A 21,887-nucleotide genomic window follows, 5' to 3' on the forward strand; every position below is an offset into this window, starting at 1 on the left:
GGGTTGTCATATTGCACATAGTGTTATTGCACATTCATTTAAAGTGTAGTGTCTTAGCTTCTATAATATACTGTAGAATAAAGACAGAGAGGTGCTACGTTTGGTTTACCGCTTTAGTGGTTAGGACTCGGTATAACAACAAGAGTGCGACCGGGCGCACACAATGACGTAGGCTCTTAAAGGAGCCTAGAACATAACACTCCTCCCTTCTACAATTTAAGTTGTATCTAGACAAATAACACAATATGTTGCAGCCATTATGTCTGTGCTGGATGTCATGTTTACTGTTGACCACTGAGTGGCGAGGGCATAGGAGTGCACAGGTATATAGGTGAGCTCACCGGTAGCCACAGGTGTTACTGATTGAACTGGTGAGCACACAGTCTTTGACCGTGTTGCCACACGCGAAACTTTGTAGTGTATCATGTTTTTATAATAAAGTAAACAAATGATTGCAACGTACAGAAGTCGTCGGTGTTGGTATCACGAGTCAACTAAAGTTTACAGTTCAACAGTCGCGGTGACTAAGGAGGAAACAGTCACCACATTTAAGTCAAAGACTTGCTCATTTGGGCGAATGGACTAATTGGTGAAGTGTTGCGCTTCAAGAAAGAAGAATTGGAAACCGATGTATGGAACCGAGCGGACCAGTGGACAACTCGACTTCAGTAGGCTATCCATTTCAGATCCACCCGTTTCAGAGCTCTGGGTGAGTGATTGAATTGCTACAGCGGAAATCTGCCGTTGAGTGGTGAGTAGCCAAGTCGCTGGAGATAATTTTTTGAAAACAAAGCGTAAACAAATGACTGAATACAATGGCTACAGCGCAAAGTAACAATTGTGATGACTCACAGCTGGTGGGCGTGGCTACTGCCAGCCCTGTGGAAATGAGCCCAGAGGATTTAAAACGCAAAAGGCAGCTCACCACAAAAGCTTTGCTAGACAAAATAGACACTTTGCAAACAAAAAGAAAATGTCATTTGAACAAAGCAAACAAACTAAAGGAGACTATTAATAAACTGATGTCTAACAGCAACAAGGATTGTAAAGAACCAGTGAAATGCGAGTTTGACAAGTTTAAACTGATGTGCCATGACGCACAAAATGCACACACAACTCTATTACCCTTGCTGCCAGCCGATGAAGCTGACAAGCATGAAGTGTGGTATAAAGCCAAAATGTTGAGTGTCAATGAATTTACAGATGTGGTTACACAATGGTTGGAATGTGAAATGGATAATGAATCGACTGGTGCAGTTACAAAATGGTTGGAAAGCAATAATGATGTTGATGGAGCTGTGAATCACTACAAAATTGACGACGAAGATGAGGTGCATCCTTATGACAGTGTTTCTAATGTGGGAACGCAGGTTTCAAGTAAACGATCACAGAAGAGCCGTGGCAGCTCAAGGAGTGGCCGATCTTCTACATTCTCATTAAAATGCATTGAAGCTGCAGCCGAGAAAGCTGCACTAGAAACGCGCGCTGCTGCTTTGCGTGACAAACATGTATTGCAGGAGCAGGCTGAGCAGCTTCGGAGGAAACAGGAACAGCTTGAACTTAACACCGAGATTGCAGTGTCCTCTGCTAAACTAGCAGTGTTTATGAAATCTGATGGAGGGAGTTCAATTAAAGAATCGTACACAAAGAAAGGTGCAAAGACAAAGGAAAGGAAAACACCTCTCAATCCTGGGGCCAATGAATTCAATCCATTTCCAAGCACTGTTATGAAAAACATGTATGTGCAGCCAAAGCAAAATATAGGCCTACAGTCTCATTCACAATCCAACCAGAAGGCATCAAGGTTAAAGAGACATGGAACAACAAACCAAATGATGGATTCTGGACAGGTCATGGAATCTTCCCACATTCTGGATGCTGCACAGGTCATAAAATCTCCTCACATGCAGATTTCACACAGTCAGGATTCTGAACATGCCGTTCAATCTTCTCACGGTCAGGCTAACCGTGGTGTTGTACCTTCTCCTAACACCCAGGATGGCAATATTTACAGTCTACTTCAATCACAAAATCAAATAACGGCGCTCTTGGTGCAACAGCAAAACATGAATTCCCTTCCAATAAGAGAAATTCCAGTGTTTTATGGAGATCCTCTGTCATACAGAGCTTTCGTCCGAGCATTTCAACACTGTGTGGTAAATAAGACCAACAACAAAGGTGATTGTTTGTACTTCCTACAGCAGTACACAAGAGGGCAGCCTCAGGAGCTAGTCCGCAGTTGTCAACTTATGCCTCCCGACAGAGGTTATGAAAGAGCAATGGAACTGCTGCAGGAGCATTTTGGGGATGAGTTGAAAATTACCGCTGCATATGTGGACAAGGTGCTTGGCTGGCCATTGGTGAAGGCTGAGGATGTCAAAGGACTGCAAGCATATTCACTCCTTTTGCGTGAGTGCTGTAACGCAATGGAAGAATTGAAATACATCAATGAACTTGACATGCCAGCTAACATGCGAGCCGTGATTCAGAAACTCCCCTACAAGTTGAAAGAAAAATGGAGAACAAAGGCGTGTGAGCTTTGGGAGCGCCATCAGCGCAGAGCTCAGTTTTTAGATATTGTTCTTTTTGTTGAGCGCCAAGTGAGAATTGCATCCGAACCTATTTTTGGAGATTTACAGTACAGTAGCTATGAAAAAACAACTAAGCCTGTAGAGAAGAAACCATTTGGTGACAGGAACAGATCACCATCAAGGATCAAGGGAAATGCCTATGCTACAACTATTGTAAACACTGAACAGAGTGATGTTGCAGAGTCTACAAGTAATGACAGAAGCAAGAGACAAAGTGTACAGTACAAGACTACAAAATCAAATCTGTGTCTGTGTTGCTCCCTTGAGCATGGGTTGGAGCAATGCCCACAATTGGAAAAGAAAGCACACACACAGAAGATAAGTTTCCTGAAGGAGAAAGGCGTTTGTTTTGCTTGTTTGCAAACTGGACATATGAGCAAACACTGTGAAAGGCGCATGAGTTGCAAGGTGTGTGGTCAGAAACATCCAAGTGTTCTCCACATAAACATGGAAAAGAAAATTGACACAGATGGGCTACAGGAAAAATCAAGTGACCGCACACACATCTCTACCTTTTCTGGACATACAGGAGCAGGTAGCAGTGACGGCATTCTCTCAATCCTCCCAGTGCAAGTTAAGTCCTCCAAAGGTGACATAATAATTCAAACATATGCATTTTTGGACCCAGGAAGCACTTCAACATTCTGCTCTGAAAGCTTGATGACAAGGTTGAAAATGACTGGAAGGAGAGTAAAGGTTCAGTTGCGTACCATGGCGCCAGATCAGGAAGTTTCTAGCTTTATTCTTCAAGGTTTGGAGATTGCTGGCTGTAACGATGGACAGTTTTACAGCCTTCCTGAAGTTTTGACCCAAGAGAAAATGCCTGTGTCAACATCTAATATAATCTCAGATGAAGAAGTGGCGAAGTGGTCATATTTGAATGGCATCTGCATCCCTCACATCCAAGCCCAGGTGGAATTGCTGATTGGCACCAATGCCTCCAGGCTAATGGAACCCTGGGAGGTGGTGAACAGTGTTGGAGAGGGGCCGTACGCGTTTAAAACCCTGCTGGGATGGGTGATAAGTGGACCCCTCCAAGGAATCTGCATCGAGCAAAATGACTGCTCTCCGGTGGTTGTGAATAGAATTGCAGTGGATAAGCTGGAGGAGCTGCTTGTCAATCAGTATAATACAGATTTTAACGAGAAGACCTCAAGTGAACAAGAGGAGATGTCCAGAGAAGACAGGAGATTCATGGATGTCGTATCCAGCTCATTCCAGTTGCAAGATGGACATTACAAGATGAAACTCCCCTTCAAGAGAGATGTTGTTATGCTTCCAAACAATCTCAGTGTGGCTAAACAGAGAATCTGTGGATTACGGAAGAGGTTTCTGCGGGACCAAGCCTTCCATCGTGAATATGTCGTTTTCATGGAGGATGTTATCAGCAAAGGATACGCGGAGAGAGTACCCCAACATCAGTTGAATCAGCCTGATGGTAAAATGTGGTATATACCCCATCATGGAGTACGTCACCCCAAGAAGGGAACACTGCGGGTCGTTTTTGACTGTGCGGCCGAGTTCAGGGGAACATCGCTAAATCAGCAGCTGGTGCAAGGGCCCAATCTGACCAGCTCTTTGGTGGGAGTGCTGACCAGATTCAGACTGGAACCAGTGGCAGTCATGGCAGATGTGAAAGCCATGTTTCACCAGGTCAAGGTTGCAGATGAACATACTGATTTGTTGAGGTTCTTGTGGTGGCCAGCAGGTGACATCAAACAGGAGCCGGTGCAGCACCGTATGACTGTTCACCTTTTTGGTGCGGCCTCCTCACCCAGTTGTGCGTGTTACGCCCTTCACAAGACAGCGGAAGATAACAAACACAAATTCCCTGCCGAAGTGATTAACACCCTTACACACAACTTTTATGTGGACGATCTGCTTAAGAGCTTGTCAACGGAGGAGGAGACTGTGCACATGGTTGAGGACCTAATGGCACTATGCAAAGAAGGAGGATTCCAGCTGACAAAATGGACTAGCAATAGCCGTAAAGTGTTGCAGGCCATTGCCAAGGAGCACAGGTCAGCACCTATGCATGACCTGGATCTTGACCAAGACAAGTTGCCATTGGAGAGGGCTTTGGGCCTACACTGGTGTGTTGAGACGGACACATTCACATTCAAGCTCGCCATCAAAGAGCAGCCGCACACAAGACGTGGAATCTTGTCCATGGTCAGCTCTGTGTATGATCCTTTGGGATTTTTAGCACCACTTACACTCGTGCCAAAAATGATGTTGCAGGAGCTTTGTCGCATGAAGTATCAGTGGGATGATCCAGTGCCTCAGGTTCTACAAAAGAAATGGAGAAAGTGGTTGACTGACCTTGAAAGGGTGACAGACTTCAGAGTCAGTCGATGTTTTAAGCCAAAAAGCTTTGGACAACCAACAAGTGTTCAGTTGCATCATTTTTCTGATGCCAGCCAGGATGGATATGGCACTGTCAGCTACATCAGGATGCAACATGAAGAGAGCAGTCACGTCGCCTTCGTCCTTGGCAAGGCAAGGGTGGCGCCCCTGAAGCAAATGACGATCCCTCGCATGGAGCTCACAGCTGCTGTTGTCGCAGTCAGAGTTGACCGAATGCTTCAAGCAGAACTGGGCCTTGAACTGGAGAAATCTGTATTTTGGACAGACAGCACCTCAGTTCTCAAGTACATCAAAAACGAGGATAAAAGGTTCCACACATTTGTTGCCAATCGAGTGTCCACCATCAGGGAAGAATCTGACATATCACAGTGGAGATATATCCCTACGGCACAAAATCCGGCAGATGACGCCTCAAGAGGACTGAGAGTGGAACATCTTTTGACACAAAACAGATGGATTGAAGGACCAGAGTTTCTGAGAATGTCAGAGGGGAAGTGGCCAAGTGAAAGATCAGACTCAGTCATTGTTGAAGGTGACCCAGAGGTAAAGAGGGATCTCATGGTAAACGCTGTTGTGGTTGCCGACAGCCCTAATGCCACTCACCAGCTAATGACATACTTTTCAGACTGGAAGAAGCTAAGAAACTCTGTTGCATGGTTCATGAAGGTGACAAGGACTCTACTAAAGTTGAGTCAGAGGAGAAGGCTTTTACAGGAAAAGGCCCAAGTGAATCCTCATGTTCAAGTGGAGGATGAAATGCAGCAGCTGAAAGGTACTCTTGGTGGACAAAGTCTGTCGGTGAAGGATCTTCAGGAGGCGGAAACAGCCATAATGTACTTCAGCCAGCAGGAAACGTTCCACAAGGAAATTGAAGCATTGACATCTGGTAGTTCTGGAGTAAAACGGGACAGTGCTATCTACAAGTTGGATCCTGTGCTGCAAGAGGGGTTGCTGAGAGTCGGAGGGCGTTTGGGCAAGGCGGCAATGCCTGAAACCACAAAACATCCCGTCATTCTCTCCAAGGAGCATCATGTGTCCTCTTTGATTCTGAAGCACATCCATAACCAGCTGGGTCATGCCGGACGAAATCATATGCTCTCCAGGTTGCGCAGAAATTACTGGATTACAAATGCCAATACTGCAGCGAGGAAAGTGATTTCAAACTGTGGAGTCTGCAAGCGACAAAGGGCACAACCAGGTGAACAGAAGATGGCCGATTTACCGAAAGAGAGGATTTCTCCCGATCTTCCTCCTTTTACAAATGTGGGAGTGGACTATTTTGGACCAGTGGAAGTGAAAAGAGGACGCAGCAAAGTGAAACGCTACGGGGTCATTTTCACGTGCATGGCAAGCAGGGCAGTCCATCTGGAGTGCGCCTACTCATTGGACACAGACTCGTGTATCAATGCTCTACGAAGATTCATCTGTCGGCGTGGGCAAGTTGTGCACATGAGATCGGATAATGGAACGAATTTCATCGGAGCAGAGAGGGAGTTGAGAGAGACGCTGGCTTCTCTGAACCACAGCAAAATCCAGAGAGCTTTTCTGCAAGATGGAATCGAGTGGAGTTTCAACCCACCTGCTGCGTCCCACCACGGAGGTGTGTGGGAACGAATTATCCGGATGATAAGGAAGATACTTACCTCCGTTTTTCAGCAGCAGACATTGGATGACGAGAGCTTTCACACAGTGTTGTGTGAAGTTGAGGCCATCTTAAACGATAGGCCTATCACAAAGGTATCTGATGATCCAAATGATCTTGAAGCTCTTACTCCCAGTCACCTGTTGACAATGAAAGGACTGCCTGTATTACCACCAGGATTGTTTAAAGATGAAGACTGCTATGGCAGGAGACGCTGGAAACAGGTGCAATACATCTCAGACTTGTTCTGGAAAAGGTGGATGCGGGAGTATTTACCTTTACTCCAGGAGCGTTCCAAATGGAATAGAGAGAAGAGGAATCTTGTTCCAGGAGACGTGGTTTTGGTAGCTGACTCTACCGCTCCTCGCAGTTCTTGGCTGTTGGGCCGAATACAGGACACGTTTGCGGACAAGCGTGGATTTGTACGTTCTGTGAGGGTCAAGACCAAGACTAGCGTTCTGGTCAGGCCCATCACCAAGCTGTGTCTTCTGCAAGCGGCACAGTAACTGTCGTTTTTTTGGGATTATGGACTATGATTTTTTTAAGAAAAACCTCTTGCTACAGTATGTATGGTGTTGCTGCATAATGGCTTTGTTGTTTGAATTGTATTTGTTAGTGTCTCTAGCCAATGAACAAATAGGAGCCGGAGTGTTGCAGCCATTATGTCTGTGCTGGATGTCATGTTTACTGTTGACCACTGAGTGGCGAGGGCATAGGAGTGCACAGGTATATAGGTGAGCTCACCGGTAGCCACAGGTGTTACTGATTGAACTGGTGAGCACACAGTCTTTGACCGTGTTGCCACACGCGAAACTTTGTAGTGTATCATGTTTTTATAATAAAGTAAACAAATGATTGCAACGTACAGAAGTCGGCGGTGTTGGTATCACGAGTCAACTAAAGTTTACAGTTCAACAGTCGCGGTGACTAAGGAGGAAACAGTCACCACACAATACATTCTGCACATTCTCTTTAACATAACTAGGTTGACCTAACTAGTCCAGGGCCTCTTTACTTGAACATAACTAGTCGAGGGCCTCTTTATTTAGGGCTTTATAAGTCCAGTCTTTCTGGTGGGTTGCGTACTCTCTCTGGTAGCCCGCTTGTAGGCCGCTGGTGGCTCCTGTGGTGGCTGTACCACAGTCTCTGAACCGTCTCTTATCCTTGTCTCATGCCCTGAATCTCCATCGCCTACATCCGTATCTTCTTGGATGCCCATCGGCTGTGCTGTGTCTGCCTTCTCTGTAGTGCAGTGTCCCTGCTCCATTGTTGGCTGTACAGGTGTTTTTGTCGGTGCTGTTTGTTCTCCAGTCGAATGCATCTGATCAATGTGCCGTCGCCACACCATGCTTGGTCCCACCTGTACTTCATAGCTTCGGGGGCCTGTCTGTGCTTGCACTATCCCACATGCCCACTTCCCACCCCGCCGTTAGTCTCTCACCATGACTTCCTGTCCTGTAGCGATTTGACGCTCCCGTCCGCCATGCAGCATCCTTGCCTGTTTGTTCAAGACTTCATCGCGTCTGTTTGGCTTCATGAGATCTAGGCGTGTGCGCAGAGTGCGCCCAAACATCAAGACCGCTGGGCTTTCACTTGTGGTGGCATGTGGCGTGTTCCGGTATGCTGACAAGAACCGGGCCAGTCTAGTCTGCAGCGTTCCTCCATCCTGTCTGGATGCTCTGAGTCCCTGTTTGAGGGTCTGTACAAACCTCTCTGCTAACCCATTTGTGGCTGGGTGGAATGGAGCTGAGGTTGTGTGTTTGATCCCGTTTACCGCCATGAATTGTGCAAATTCTTCACTGGCAAACGTTTGTGCGTTGTCACTGACTAACTGAAGGGGAAGCCCAAAACGAGCGAATGTTGTTCTCAAACACTCAATGGTCTGGGTTGAAGTCTGAGTTCCCGTGCAAAAAACCTCTGGCCATTTGGAGTGTGCATCAACGATAACCAAGAACATGTGTTTCTCAAAAGGTCCCGCATAATCCACATGTATTCTCTGCCAGGGCTCTGTAGGCCACTCCCATGGATGGACAGGGACTGGTGCTGGCATGTTGCGGTTCTCTAAGCACCCAGTACAGTTCTTTGTCATCGTTTCTAGTTGTTCATCCACTCCGGGCCACCAGAAGTGGCTACGGGCCAGCATTTTCATTTTTACTGTCCCTACGTGGCCTTCATGAATTTGCTGCAAAACCTGGCTCTGGCATTTACTGGGTACAATCACTCTCATGCCCCACAACAAGCATCCCTGGTGTGTAGTTATCTCATCTTTTCTCTGCAGGTATGGTGCAAGGTCCTTGTGGCCTGTGGCAGGCCATCCGGACATGGCATATTGGTACACCTCAGATAAGATTGAGTCTCGTCTTGTCTCCCGTTTCACCACTGAGCTGGTCAGCGGCAAGGCTTCCAGCTGTGAGGCATGAAAAACCTCCACTGCGTCCATCCTGGACTCGTCTTCTCCAGTGGCCAAAGGCAGTCTCGATAGTCCATCAGCATTGGTGTGCTGCGTTGTCTGTTTATACTCAATGTCATACCTATGCCCAGATAGGAAGAGTGCATAACGCTGCAGTCTGGCTGCAGTCATTGCTGGAATACCTTTCTGTGGGCTAAATATGGACAATAATGGCTGGTGGTCTGTCACTAGAGTAAAATGTCTGCCATACAGGTATGTGTGGAATTTCTTTACTCCCCAGACAAGTGCCAATGCCTCCTTGTCAATCTGTGAATAGTTCTTCTCTGCACTATTCAATGCCCTTGAAGCAAAGGCCACTGGCCTCTCTGATCCATCCTGTAGAACATGTGACAGCACTGCCCCTAGACCAAAGGGAGAGGCATCACATGCCAGTTTCACTGGGAGTTCCGGGTCATAGTGTGTCAGTACCAGTTCAGATGTGATGAGCTGTTTTGCTTCTCTGAAGGCCTTCTCACATTGTTCTGTCCACATCCACTTTCTGTTCTTCTCCAGCAGCTGGTTGAGGGGCTTCAGTACTGAGGAGAGGTTGGGAAGAAAGCGCCGATAATAGTTTATCAGCCCTGTGAATGATCTTAGCTGTGTCACATTCTGTGACTGCGGTGCCCCAACCCCAGCGTCTACCTTGTCTTGTGTTTTGTGCAGTCCACTGCTGTCGATTTCATGTCCACAGAAAACGATTCTCTCCTTGAAGAACTCACACTTTTGCGAATTAGCCTGTAGTCCATACTCCTCTAGTCGTCTGAGGACATTCTCCAAGTTGGTCAGATGCTCCTCATCTGTTTGTCCAGTGATGATCATATCATCCAACAGGCATTGGGTCCCTGGGATACCCTGAAGGATCTGATCCATAGTGCGTTGCCAAATGGCCGGGGCTGATGCAATACCAAATACAAGCCTGTTATATCTATACAAGCCCTTGTGCGTGTTTATGGTCAAGTACGGTCTGGATGTCTCCTCAACAGATAGCTGTAGGTAAGCTTGTTTCAAGTCTATTTTGCTAAAATGTTTCCCCCCAGCCATAGCTGCAAATATGTCATCTAGCAGGGGATACTGATCTACCTGCAGCTTGGGATTCACAGAGACCTTAAAGTCACCACACAGCCTGACAGAGCCATCTTTCTTTATGATAGGCACCACAGGGGTGGCCCAATCACTTCTGTCAACCTTTGACAGGATACCTGCATCCAGCAAGCGATCTATTTCCGCTCCAACCTTTGGGCGTAGGGAGAACGGTACCTGTCTGGCCTTACAGAACGTGGGCGTTGTGTCTTTAAGAACCAGTTTGGCCTCAAAATCCTTCACGGCCCCCCCCTGACTATGGAACACTGCCTCGTATTTCTTCAATAAGTGCTCTAGCCTTTTGTGAGTGTCCGTGTTTTTTGTTGTTTCCAGCATCTTCAACTCAGCCCAGTTCATCTTAATCTGAGTCAGCCAGTCTCTGCCAAATAGAGGGGGGCCTGTTCCTTGTACTACATATAGTTGCAATTTCAGGGTTTTCTCCCCATATCGGACCTGCACATCTAACATCCCCTTTGGGCTCAGTTTCTCTCCGGAATATGTCTTGAGTAACACATTTGTCTTTCTCATCTTCACATACCTGAAATGTCGCTTGTATGTTGTTGTGGAGATAATGGACACTGCTGACCCGGTATCCAGTTCCATTTTCAGTGGGATGTTTTCTATCTCTGGCGTCACCCATATGATGTTGGTGCTTTCTGTAGACACTGTGTTTATCTCCATGGTTCCAATGAACTTCTCATCAGAATCACTGTCACTTCTCTCCGTCATTGCGTCCCTTCTCTCGGTCATTGCGTGAACAGATCCCTTTGTTTTGTCTGCTTTGTTGTACTTATCTTTGCATGCTGCTTTTATGTGGCCTCTGCGCCTGCATTTGTGACATATCTCTTCTCTGAATCGACACTCATCAGCTCTGTGACCCTCTCTATTACATCTGTAGCACCTTTCCGCCACACGGGGGCGCTGTCGGGCCTGATTCATTTTGTGAATTTGGGGAACAGTGTCAGTCACGTGGCTTCTGCTGCTCTGCAATTCCAACGTGTCTCTAGCGGCTATTTCCATGCTTACGGCAATCTCTGGCTTTCACGTAAGTTAACTCTGTTTCCGTTAGCAACCGTTTCTGTATGTTGTCACGTCGTAATCCACAGACAAACCGGTCTCTGAGTGAATCATTCAAATTATTTCCAAACGCACAATGTTCAGAGAGTCTCCTTAACTCTGCTGCATAAGCATTCACACTTTCTCCCTCTTTCTGGTCCCGCTTATGGAACCGAAAACGTTCTGCTATAACAAGCGGTTTGGGAGACAGATGAGTCTGCAATACCCCCACGAGTTCTGTAAACGTTTTACTGGATGGTTTCTCCGGAGCAGTCAAATCACGGAGCAAGCCATAGGTCTTTGAACCAATCAGACTCAACAAAGCAGGCACTTTCTTATTATCTTCTATATCGTTGACAATAAAGTATTGCTCCAGGCGTTCTGTGTAAATTGCCCAACTTTCCTGAGTTTCATCAAACACGTCAATTTGACCGATCCGTGCCATCTTGCCTGCGAGTCTCCGGGCCTCGTTAACTTCGGGCTCTACCGTTTCAGTCGACGCCTCTTCAAACCTTTCACCGTCGGAATCAGACATATGGTAGTAGCCTAACTGTCTCGCACACAGTGAGCAAGTATTCTCGTCGCCATTTGTAGTGTCTTAGCTTCTATAATATACTGTAGAATAAAGACAGAGAGGTGCTACGTTTGGTTTACAGCTTTAGTGGTTAGGACTCGGTATAACAACAAGAGTGCGACCGGGCGCACACAATGACGTAGGCTCTTAAAGGAGCCTAGAACATAACATAAAGTGTCGCAGTTTGCAGGCTTGAAATGTACACATTTGTGCCTCAGCACTACACCTGATTTTTCAATCCAGCAGCTGCCATCAATCCGTCCAGACTGTCCAGGGCCCAGAACCTAGGTCTTTGCTGTGTTCAGGGCCTGGATGGCCCTGGGGTAGAAGCTGAGCTTCAGTCTGTTTGTCCTTGCGAACATGGTCCTGTACCGCCTGTTCGAGGGCAGCCGAGCAAAGTGTTCGTCCTCCCACTAACAATGCTAACACTGTTCCCACTAACAATGCTAACACCCCTTCCAAACTCTCCCCTCGACACTCGATCTCTGGATTGTCATCTTTTTCCCCCCTCTCCCCCGATGAGATTCTCACACTTATCACATCAAAGCGGGCAACCACATGCCCTCTTGACCCCATCCCCTCCCCTCTTCTCCAATCGATTTCCGCCGACATCCTTCCTTACCTTATCACCCTAATCAACTCCTCCTTATCCACTGGATCTGTCCCAGCGGCCTTCAAAATAGCCAGAGTCAAGCCTCTCCTCAAGAAACCTACCCTTGACCCATCATCTGTCCACAATTACAGACCGGTATCCCTTCTCTCCTTCCCTTCCAAAACCCTTGAACGCGCGGCATCTAAACAACTGACTGACTATCTCCGGAAGATGGATCACTTAGACCCCCACCAATCCGGCTTCAAGGCTGGGCATTCCACTGAGACTGCGCTCCTTGCTGTCACGGAAGCCCTCCACTCTGCCCAAGCTTCCTCCCTCTCCTCTGTTCTCATTCTCCTTGACCTGTCTGCTGCCTTCGACACAGTCAATCACCAGATCCTTCTCTCCATCCTCTCAGACCTGGGCATCTCTGGCACCGCACACTCCTGGTTTTCTTCCTACCTGGCGGGCCGCTCCTACCAGGTGACCTGGAGAGAATCGCTATCTTCTCCACGAACCCTCTCCACTGGAGTTCCCCAGGGTTCCGCCCTAGGGCCCCTACTCTTCTCCCTCTACACCAAGTCTCTTGGCTCGGTAATCTCTTCACATGGGCTCTCCTACCACAGCTACGCAGACGACACTCAACTCTTCCTGTCCTTCCCCCCGTCTGATGTACACGTGGCAACCCGTATCTCAGCATGTCTCGCTGACATTTCAACTTGGATGGCTGACCACCATCTCAAGCTCAATCTTAACAAGACCGAGCTCCTCTTCATCCCCGGGAAAGCCTGCCCTCTCCAAGACTTCTCCATCACAGTGGAGAACTCTACTGTAACCCCCTCCCTGACAGCCAAGAACCTTGGAGTGATCCTGGATAACCGACTATCCTGTGCGGAGAACATTGCAGCAACGGCTCGTTCCTGCAGATTCCTCCTCTACAACATCAGAAGGATACGACCATTCCTTACCAGAGAGGCAGCGCAACTCTTGACCCAGGCACTGGTCATCTCCCGCCTGGATTACTGCAATGTACTCCTGGCTGGGCTCCCCGCTTCAGCCATTAGACCTCTGCAGCTCATCCAGAATGCTGCTGCACGGCTGGTATTCAACCTCCCCAAATACTCGCATGTCACCCCTCTCCTTCGCACCCTGCACTGGCTCCCGATAGCAGCTCGCATCAGATTCAAGACCCTGGTGCTTGCATACCAGGCAGCTAAAGGGACAGCCCCTGCCTACCTGAAGGAAATGGTAACCCCCCAAACCCCTGCCCGCTCACTCCGTTCCTCCACCTCGGCTGGCCGACTGGCCCCACCTCCTCTACACAGCAGTCGGGCTGCCCGATCACGTCTCTTCACAACACTGGCTCCCCGCTGGTGGAATGAGCTCCCCACGGCTGTCAGAACGGCAGAGTCACTACCCATCTTCCGTCGTAGACTGAAGACCCATCTCTTCAGGTTACATCTTAACTGCTCCTCCTGAGACATCTTCTGACCCTCACCACTACGTCTCCTAAGACACCCGCTTTCCCCTCTACTGTGTCCCTAAGAACTTCTACTGCCCCCCTTGTACTGTTTCTCAGTTTCTCCAGTAATATTAAAAAAAAAAAAAAAAAAATTATTTTTTAAAAATAAATAATAATTGTAGAAGGCGATAATAGGGAGAAGGTTTTTCCTTCTATCAGTGGCCCCGGGCCCGAGCTAGAGTACTCTTCCTGCAACGAATAGTGGACTGCTGATTCACATGCTTAGTATTCAAATGTATTGATTGTAAGTCGCTTTGGAATAAGGCGTCTGCTAAATGCCAAAAATGTAATGTAAATGTAAATGGGATGGGTCTCTGGAGATCTTGGAGGCCTTCCTGAGGCAGCGTGTGTTGTACAGCTCTTCCAGAGAGCGCCGGCGCCGGTGATCTTCTGGGCCGTTCTCACGACTCTCTGTAGCGCATTCCTCTCTGCGGCTGTGCAGCTGGAGAACCAGTTGCAGATGCAGTAGGTGAGGATGCTCTCCACTGCGCAGCGGTAGAAGGCCACCAGTATCTCCTGTCTGGTGTGGTCCTTCCTGAGGACTCTCAGGAAGAAGAGCCGCTGTTGTGCCTTCTTGATGATGGCTGCTGTGTTGTTCTTCCAGGACAGGTCATCCTGTATGTGCACCCCCAGGAATCGGAGATGCACATACTGGGTCCTTCTGTTCATCCTCCGTCAACGTGAGGCTATGTGTGTACACAGCCGTCTCCGGTAGCGAGCAAAAAGTCCTCAAACTCTGCACGGAAAACTTCCAAGTTTTTCGCCAGATCACCAGTCATGCGCATACCATCGGGCGCGGGGATGCTGTTGCTTGCCATGGCGTTTCATTTCTTTAAGCGTCTTTATTTTATTTTTTATTTTTACTTAGATCCCGCTTCTGACTCCATGTTTCAGTATGACTTTTATTAAACTGCGGTTCCTCCCGCGCACGCCCACATACAACATCCGGGTCTTACATGCAACATTATCAGGTCACTCCTAGGTGTCCCTGTAACACAGGCTACTAACATATGCCTATATGTAACAAAAACTGTGCACGTTTTGGCAGCGGCGGCCCCTCTCTCCCACCCAATTATTTGTGCTAGTTTCCTGCAATTTTACATGTTGTTCATAATAAACCAGCACAAGAAATGAAAATACTAACTAATAAATAATAACATTTTATAAAACAAGAAAAAAATTCTGACAATATATCATATTTATGAAATCTTAATATACAAATACAGTAGCCTACAGACTCTAAAAGAAAAATGGGCCCCATCAACAGGACTCAGCCCCTTGGTCAGCAGCAGGAAGACCCGTGGTCATCATCTTATATACAGTGCATTGCTCATAGATGGCTATCATGTTATACAGTACATACCAGGGTTTTTCCTGGGTCCGAATGAGGGCTTGGTGGGTGATTTTGTGCGCCATATTTTTTTTGAGGGACCCCCAATTGTTGTATTTGTATTGTAAATTGTAATTATTAATTATTATTATTATTATTAATGTACCTGGTTATGTTACAGTAGAGAAACAAAAAACAGTTACCAAAACTGAGTAGCTAAGATTGGCAAAAGATTGGCGTGGTGCAACCGAAATTAGTAAACAACTAGTTTAAAACTAACTAGTAACAACTAGGGGTTTAGTAACTACTAAATGCCTGCATTTAGTAATGACTTAGGCCATATTGGTGCAACCCAGTCCAGTAGGCTACCAGATACGATGTTGTAATGTATGCACATATTTTGCTACCACGGTTGCCAGACGGAATTGACAATGTCCAGCCCAACCGGTCTAAAAGCTGCCGAATCCACCCGTCCAGTGTGACCAAAAGTAGCCCAATCTGGTGTGGCGGGTGGCGCCAATAGGAAAAGGGGAGGTGCCCAAAGGAAAGCACTTAGGGCTCACCTTAGGGGGAACGCCAGAGCGCAGCCGTGTGATCAGGTCGGAGGTAAGGTAGTTGCACACCTTACTCCATGCTGACAGGCAGAGATCAAGAGGTAGGCCGCAGCCTATGGCTATTTTCTGTGCGTAGCGTTTTATATTATTTCTTTGATTGTATGTAATATTGATGGTGTGATGTATTACAGGTCACCTACTTCCCTGCTGGGTTGAAGGCGGCTGGTAGTCGCTGGTAGGACGCTGCCATCGACGTACCAGGTATTTTAATGTATTCGTCATGTAAATTGAATCATTATGTATTTTAATATGTCGGTAATAGTGTTTTAAGATTGTTCATTTGTGTTTCCTCCAGAGCATCAGTGCGGCCAGCTGCTCTTGCCGTGAGACGTTTTGTTTGGTTAAAGTTTATGTTCTTATCTAGTCCGCCTGGGCAAGTGTGCCGGTAGCGGGGCGGACTAGTTTTTATTTTTGTTTGTTTGTTTGTTTGTTTGTTTATTTGTTATTTAAATCCGCTTTTCCCCCCACCATTGCCACTTCACCGGGTTAATCCCAGTTCGACCATCAGGGCAGGTTTGAGTGTGCTATATTTATAGATGATTGCAGTGAACAACCCTTTTCTACAGTGTGTAGCCTATGGTGTGCAGTGAACAACCCTTTTCTACAGTGTGTAGCCTATGGTGTGCAGTGAATATAACACCTGCCCTGGTAACAATAACTGAGGTTCTTTGGAGAGAGGTCAATGTGGGCCTGGATTGTGAACTAATGTAATAAAACTATTTTCTATTTAAAGTACATTCTCAACTGTCATTCTTATGCTAGGGACCTATATGGTGGGTGTAACACTGGCAACACTGCTTGCTACGTTCTTGCAGCTCGCGTGCACAGGTTCTTCCATCAGTGCTCGCCTGCCGCTTCGATTGCAGACTCAAGTTAACGCGCGTGCAGAAAGATGCCACGAAACTCATGTCCGGTAGCTTTCTTTCAAGGAATTTCAAAAATAAAAGTCCCATAAAACAATTGTTATTTCTCGCTGTGAGAAATAGAGATGTGCGGGCCAGACCTCCACACACAGCTTCGTGCCGCGCTGGAGAATGGTTTTGTTTTTGTTTTGTTTTGTTTTGACCGAGAGAGTTTTTGCAGGGTGAAAACTCTGCAGAAGAAAGTAAGCAAGTTGAAACGTTAGCAAATATAATTACTGTGTTCTGACAGAGAAAGTTGGTTCAAATTAGTCGTTATTATTGTGACTAGAAAGTGTCTGATTATAGTTTCATGATGTGAATAATAGTGTCAAAGAACTAGCAAGCTAGCTAGCGTGCTCAGAGGTGATTAGATGAGCTAGTCTGCTGCACACATGCCAGCTAAAGAGCTAACTGGATGCACTTTATTATTTTACTTAAAGTAGATATACAATCTTTCTTATTCTGCTAGAATTGGGCTTTATGGTAATACCATAATGGTATATTTACAGTACATGGACAGTGGATTGAAGCATTGGAACAAACCCTCACTCATTGGAAATGTCTGTTTTTTGTAGTTGGACATACGATTTTCTTACAGGTGAGAGAGTAAGTAAAGACAGTATCTGACTGCATTGCCCACAGCAACCCAATATTCAATTAGAATGATGTTATGATTTGATATGAATTCAATGTATACCTCTTATTAAATTATAAATACTCTGGTTGTTATATTTGCCTTTTGGTTGACAGCAAAAGAGGTAGAGAGGAGGATAGAGAGGGAGAGAATGAGAGAGAGCAGGATGGTGTCGGCACACCAGAGAGACAGCAAGAACCAGGTGAGAAAGTGGACATGTAGTCAAGACCACATAAGTAGCCTAACGGCCCTTAAGGGGCAGGAGCCTATCTCCTGTTTCTGTAGCGTGAGGCAGCTTGATGTACAAGTACAGTCCATGCCACCCCCCCCCCAAGGCAGCAAACACCGGTGTAGATGCATACTGTATGCATAAGTGAGTGTGGTGGTGCTTATGGGGTGTCGCTACGGGACAGGTGTCGCTCTGACTGGGAGGGCAAAATCACAGTATACCCACTAGAAAAAACTAGACTACACCACTGCGTGCTGGGATTCCCTCTCACTCTTCCCCCGATTGGACGAGACTGTGGGTTGAGCCTTGAGAGGGCGGCGTTATCCTTTTAAACTCTCCTCACCACCAGGGTCAGTAGTTTTTCAGTCAGTAGGGGGGGGGGGCTGGGGGCTGGACAGGAAAATGGCCTCCATGGACAGAGATAGGGCCTTGCTGGATCGCAAGGCCTTGCTGGATTTCCATCGGGCGCGGGGATGCTGTTGCTTGCCATGGCGTTTCATTTCTTTAAGCGTCTTTATTTTATTTGTATTTTTACTTAGATCCCGCTTCTGACTCCATGTTTCAGTATGACTTTTATTAAACTGCGGTTCCTCCCGCGCACGCCCACATACAACATCCGGGTCTTACATGCAACATTATCAGGTCACCCCTAGGTGTCCCTGTAACACAGGCTACTAACATATGCCTATATGTAACAAAAACTGTGCACGTTTTGGCAGCGGCGGCCCCTCTCTCCCACCCAATTATTTGTGCTAGTTTCCTGCAATTTTACATGTTGTTCATAATAAACCAGCACAAGAAATGAAAATAATAACTAATAAATAATAACATTTTATAAAACAAGAAAAAAATTCTGACAATATATCATATTTATGAAATCTTAATAAACAAATACAGTAGCCTACAGACTCTAAAAGAAAAATGGGCCCCATCAACAGGACTCAGCCCCTTGGTCAGCAGCAGGAAGACCCGTGGTCATCATCTTATATACAGTGCATTGCTCATAGATGGCTATCATGTTATTCAGTACATACCAGGGTTTTTCCTGGGTCCGAATGAGGGCTTGGTGGGTGATTTTGTGCGCCATATTTTTTTTGAGGGACCCCCAATTGTTGTATTTGTATTGTAAATTGTAATTATTATTATTATTAATGTACCTGGTTATGTTACAGTAGAGAAACAAAAAACAGTTACCAAAACTGAGTAGCTAAGATTGGCAAAAGATTGGCGTGGTGCAACCGAAATTGGAAAATGGCCTCCATGGACAGAGATAGGGCCTTGCTGGATCGCAAGGCCTTGCTGGATTTCCATCGGGCGCGGGGATGCTGTTGCTTGCCATGGCGTTTCATTTCTTTAAGCGTCTTTATTTTATTTGTATTTTTACTTAGATCCCGCTTCTGACTCCATGTTTCAGTATGACTTTTATTAAACTGCGGTTCCTCCCGCGCACGCCCACATACAACATCCGGGTCTTACATGCAACATTATCAGGTCACCCCTAGGTGTCCCTGTAACACAGGCTACTAACATATGCCTATATGTAACAAAAACTGTGCACGTTTTGGCAGCGGCGGCCCCTCTCTCCCACCCAATTATTTGTGCTAGTTTCCTGCAATTTTACATGTTGTTCATAATAAACCAGCACAAGAAATGAAAATAATAACTAATAAATAATAACATTTTATAAAACAAGAAAAAATTTCTGACAATATATCATATTTATGAAATCTTAATAAACAAATACAGTAGCCCACAGACTCTAAAAGAAAAATGGGCCCCATCAACAGGACTCAGCCCCTTGGTCAGCAGCAGGAAGACCCGTGGTCATCATCTTATATACAGTGCATTGCTCATAGATGGCTATCATGTTATTCAGTACATACCAGGGTTTTTCCTGGGTCCGAATGAGGGCTTGGTGGGTGATTTTGTGCGCCATATTTTTTTTGAGGGACCCCCAATTGTTGTATTTGTATTGTAAATTGTAATTATTATTATTATTAATGTACCTGGTTATGTTACAGTAGAGAAACAAAAAACAGTTACCAAAACTGAGTAGCTAAGATTGGCAAAAGATTGGCGTGGTGCAACCGAAATTGGAAAATGGCCTCCATGGACAGAGATAGGGCCTTGCTGGATCGCAAGGCCTTGCTGGATTTCCATCGGGCGCGGGGATGCTGTTGCTTGCCATGGCGTTTCATTTCTTTAAGCGTCTTTATTTTATTTGTATTTTTACTTAGATCCCGCTTCTGACTCCATGTTTCAGTATGACTTTTATTAAACTGCGGTTCCTCCCGCGCACGCCCACATACAACATCCGGGTCTTACATGCAACATTATCAGGTCACCCCTAGGTGTCCCTGTAACACAGGCTACTAACATATGGGGGGGGGCTGGGGGCTGGACAGGAAAATGGCCTCCATGGACAGAGATAGGGCCTTGCTGGAGAGAGAGAAGGCGGTGATGGAGAGAGAGAAGGCAGAGATGGAGAGAGAGAGAAGGTAGTGATGGAGAGAGAAGGGAGTGATACAGAGAGAGAAGGGAGTGATGGAGAGAGAGAAGGGAGTGATGGAGAGAGAAGGGAGTGATGGAGAGAGAGAAGGTAGTGATGGAGAGAGAGAGAAGGTAGTGATGGAGAGAGAGAAGGGAGTGATGGAGAGAGAGAAGGTAGTGATGGAGAGAGAGAGAAGGCAGTAATGGAGAGAGAGAGAAGGTAGTGATGGAGAGAGAGAGAAGGGAGTGATGGAGAGAGAAGGTAGTGATGGAGAGAGAGAAGGGAGTGATGGAGAGAGAGAGAAGGTAGTGATGGAGAGAGAGAAGGCAGTGATACAGAGAGAGAAGGCAGTAATGGAGAGAGAGAAGGGAGTGATGGAGAGAGAGAAGGGAGTGATGGAGAGAGAGAAGGGAGTGATGGAGAGAGAGAAGGCAGTGATACAGAGAGAGAAGGTAGTGATGGAGAGAAAGAAGGCAGTGATGGAGAGAGAGAAGGAAGTGATAGAGAGAGAGAAGGCAGTGATGGAGAGAGAGAAGGTAGTGATGGAGAGAGAGAAGGGAGTGATGGAGAGAGAGAAGGGAGTGATGGAGAGAGATAAGGGAGTGATGGAGAGAGAAAAGGGAGTGATGGAGAGAGAGAAGGTAGTGATGGAGAGAGAGAAGGGAGTGATGGAGAGAGAGAAGGGAGTGATACAGAGAGAGAAGGGAGTGATGGAGAGAGAGAAGGGAGTGATGGAGAGAGAGAAGGGAGTGATGGAGAGAGAGAAGGTAGTGATGGAGAGAGAGAAGGGAGTGATGGAGAGAGAGAAGGGAGTGATGGAGAGAGAGAAGGGAGTGATGGAGAGAGAGAAGGCGGTGATGGAGAGAGAGAAGGGAGTGATGGAGAGAGAGAGAAGGGAGTGATGGAGAGAGAGAAGGGAGTGATGGAGAGAGAGAAGGGAGTGATGGAGAGAGAGAAGGCGGTGATGGAGAGAGAGAAGGGAGTGATGGAGAGAGAGAAGGGAGTGATGTAGAGAGAGAAGGGAGTGATGGAGAGAGAGAAGGCGGTGATGGAGAGAGAAGGGAGTGATGGAGAGAGAGAGAAGGGAGTGATGGAGAGAGAGAAGGGAGTGATGGAGAGAGAGAAGGGAGTGATGGAGAGAGAGAAGGGAGTGATGGAGAGAGAGAAGGCAGTGATCTAGAAGGACAAGGGGGCATTGAACAGGGAAGTGGTCTTGCAAGACACCAGCTAAAGACAGGGATGGGAAACGGAACAGAGGGAAGGAGAAGGGGAGGACAGAAGAATGACAGACTCCTTGAATAGGAGGGGGAGATTCCTCAGCTTTTTTGAGGAGCTCATTGACACTTGGTGAAAAGAACTGGCTAGACATGTTGTGTGTTTCTACTTGGCTATGTATACTCAATAGGAAAATAATTTAATAATATTTATATGAGAATGTATAAAAAATTTAGCAATGCTTCAGTTTGTTATTTTCTCACCCTCTGGAGAATATTCAATTGGTATTCATTATTTTTGTCCGTCTACTAAGTGATATGCCTATTTCTATGCACAGTGGTAACTTCTTCAAGTGTTGTATGCTAGGCAGATATGTTCGCCAGCTATGATTACCAAGACTATACTTGTCTACTCAAACCTCCTGAAAACGTTGTTGCCATTTTCATGATCTGCCCATTTCAACTTTGTGTTCATCAGTTCTCAATGAAAACGTTAAGCCACTCCTGTGTTGGAGAGGTCATCAAAACAACTTTATTCAATTGTGGTATTTCCATACAAAGCACATAATAGCAAGCTATTATTATTATTATTATTATTAT

Source organism: Nansenia antarctica, assembly GCF_963989245.1.
Source record: "Nansenia antarctica genome assembly, chromosome: 8".
In the NCBI taxonomy this organism is placed as follows: Eukaryota; Metazoa; Chordata; class Actinopteri; order Argentiniformes; family Microstomatidae; genus Nansenia; species Nansenia antarctica.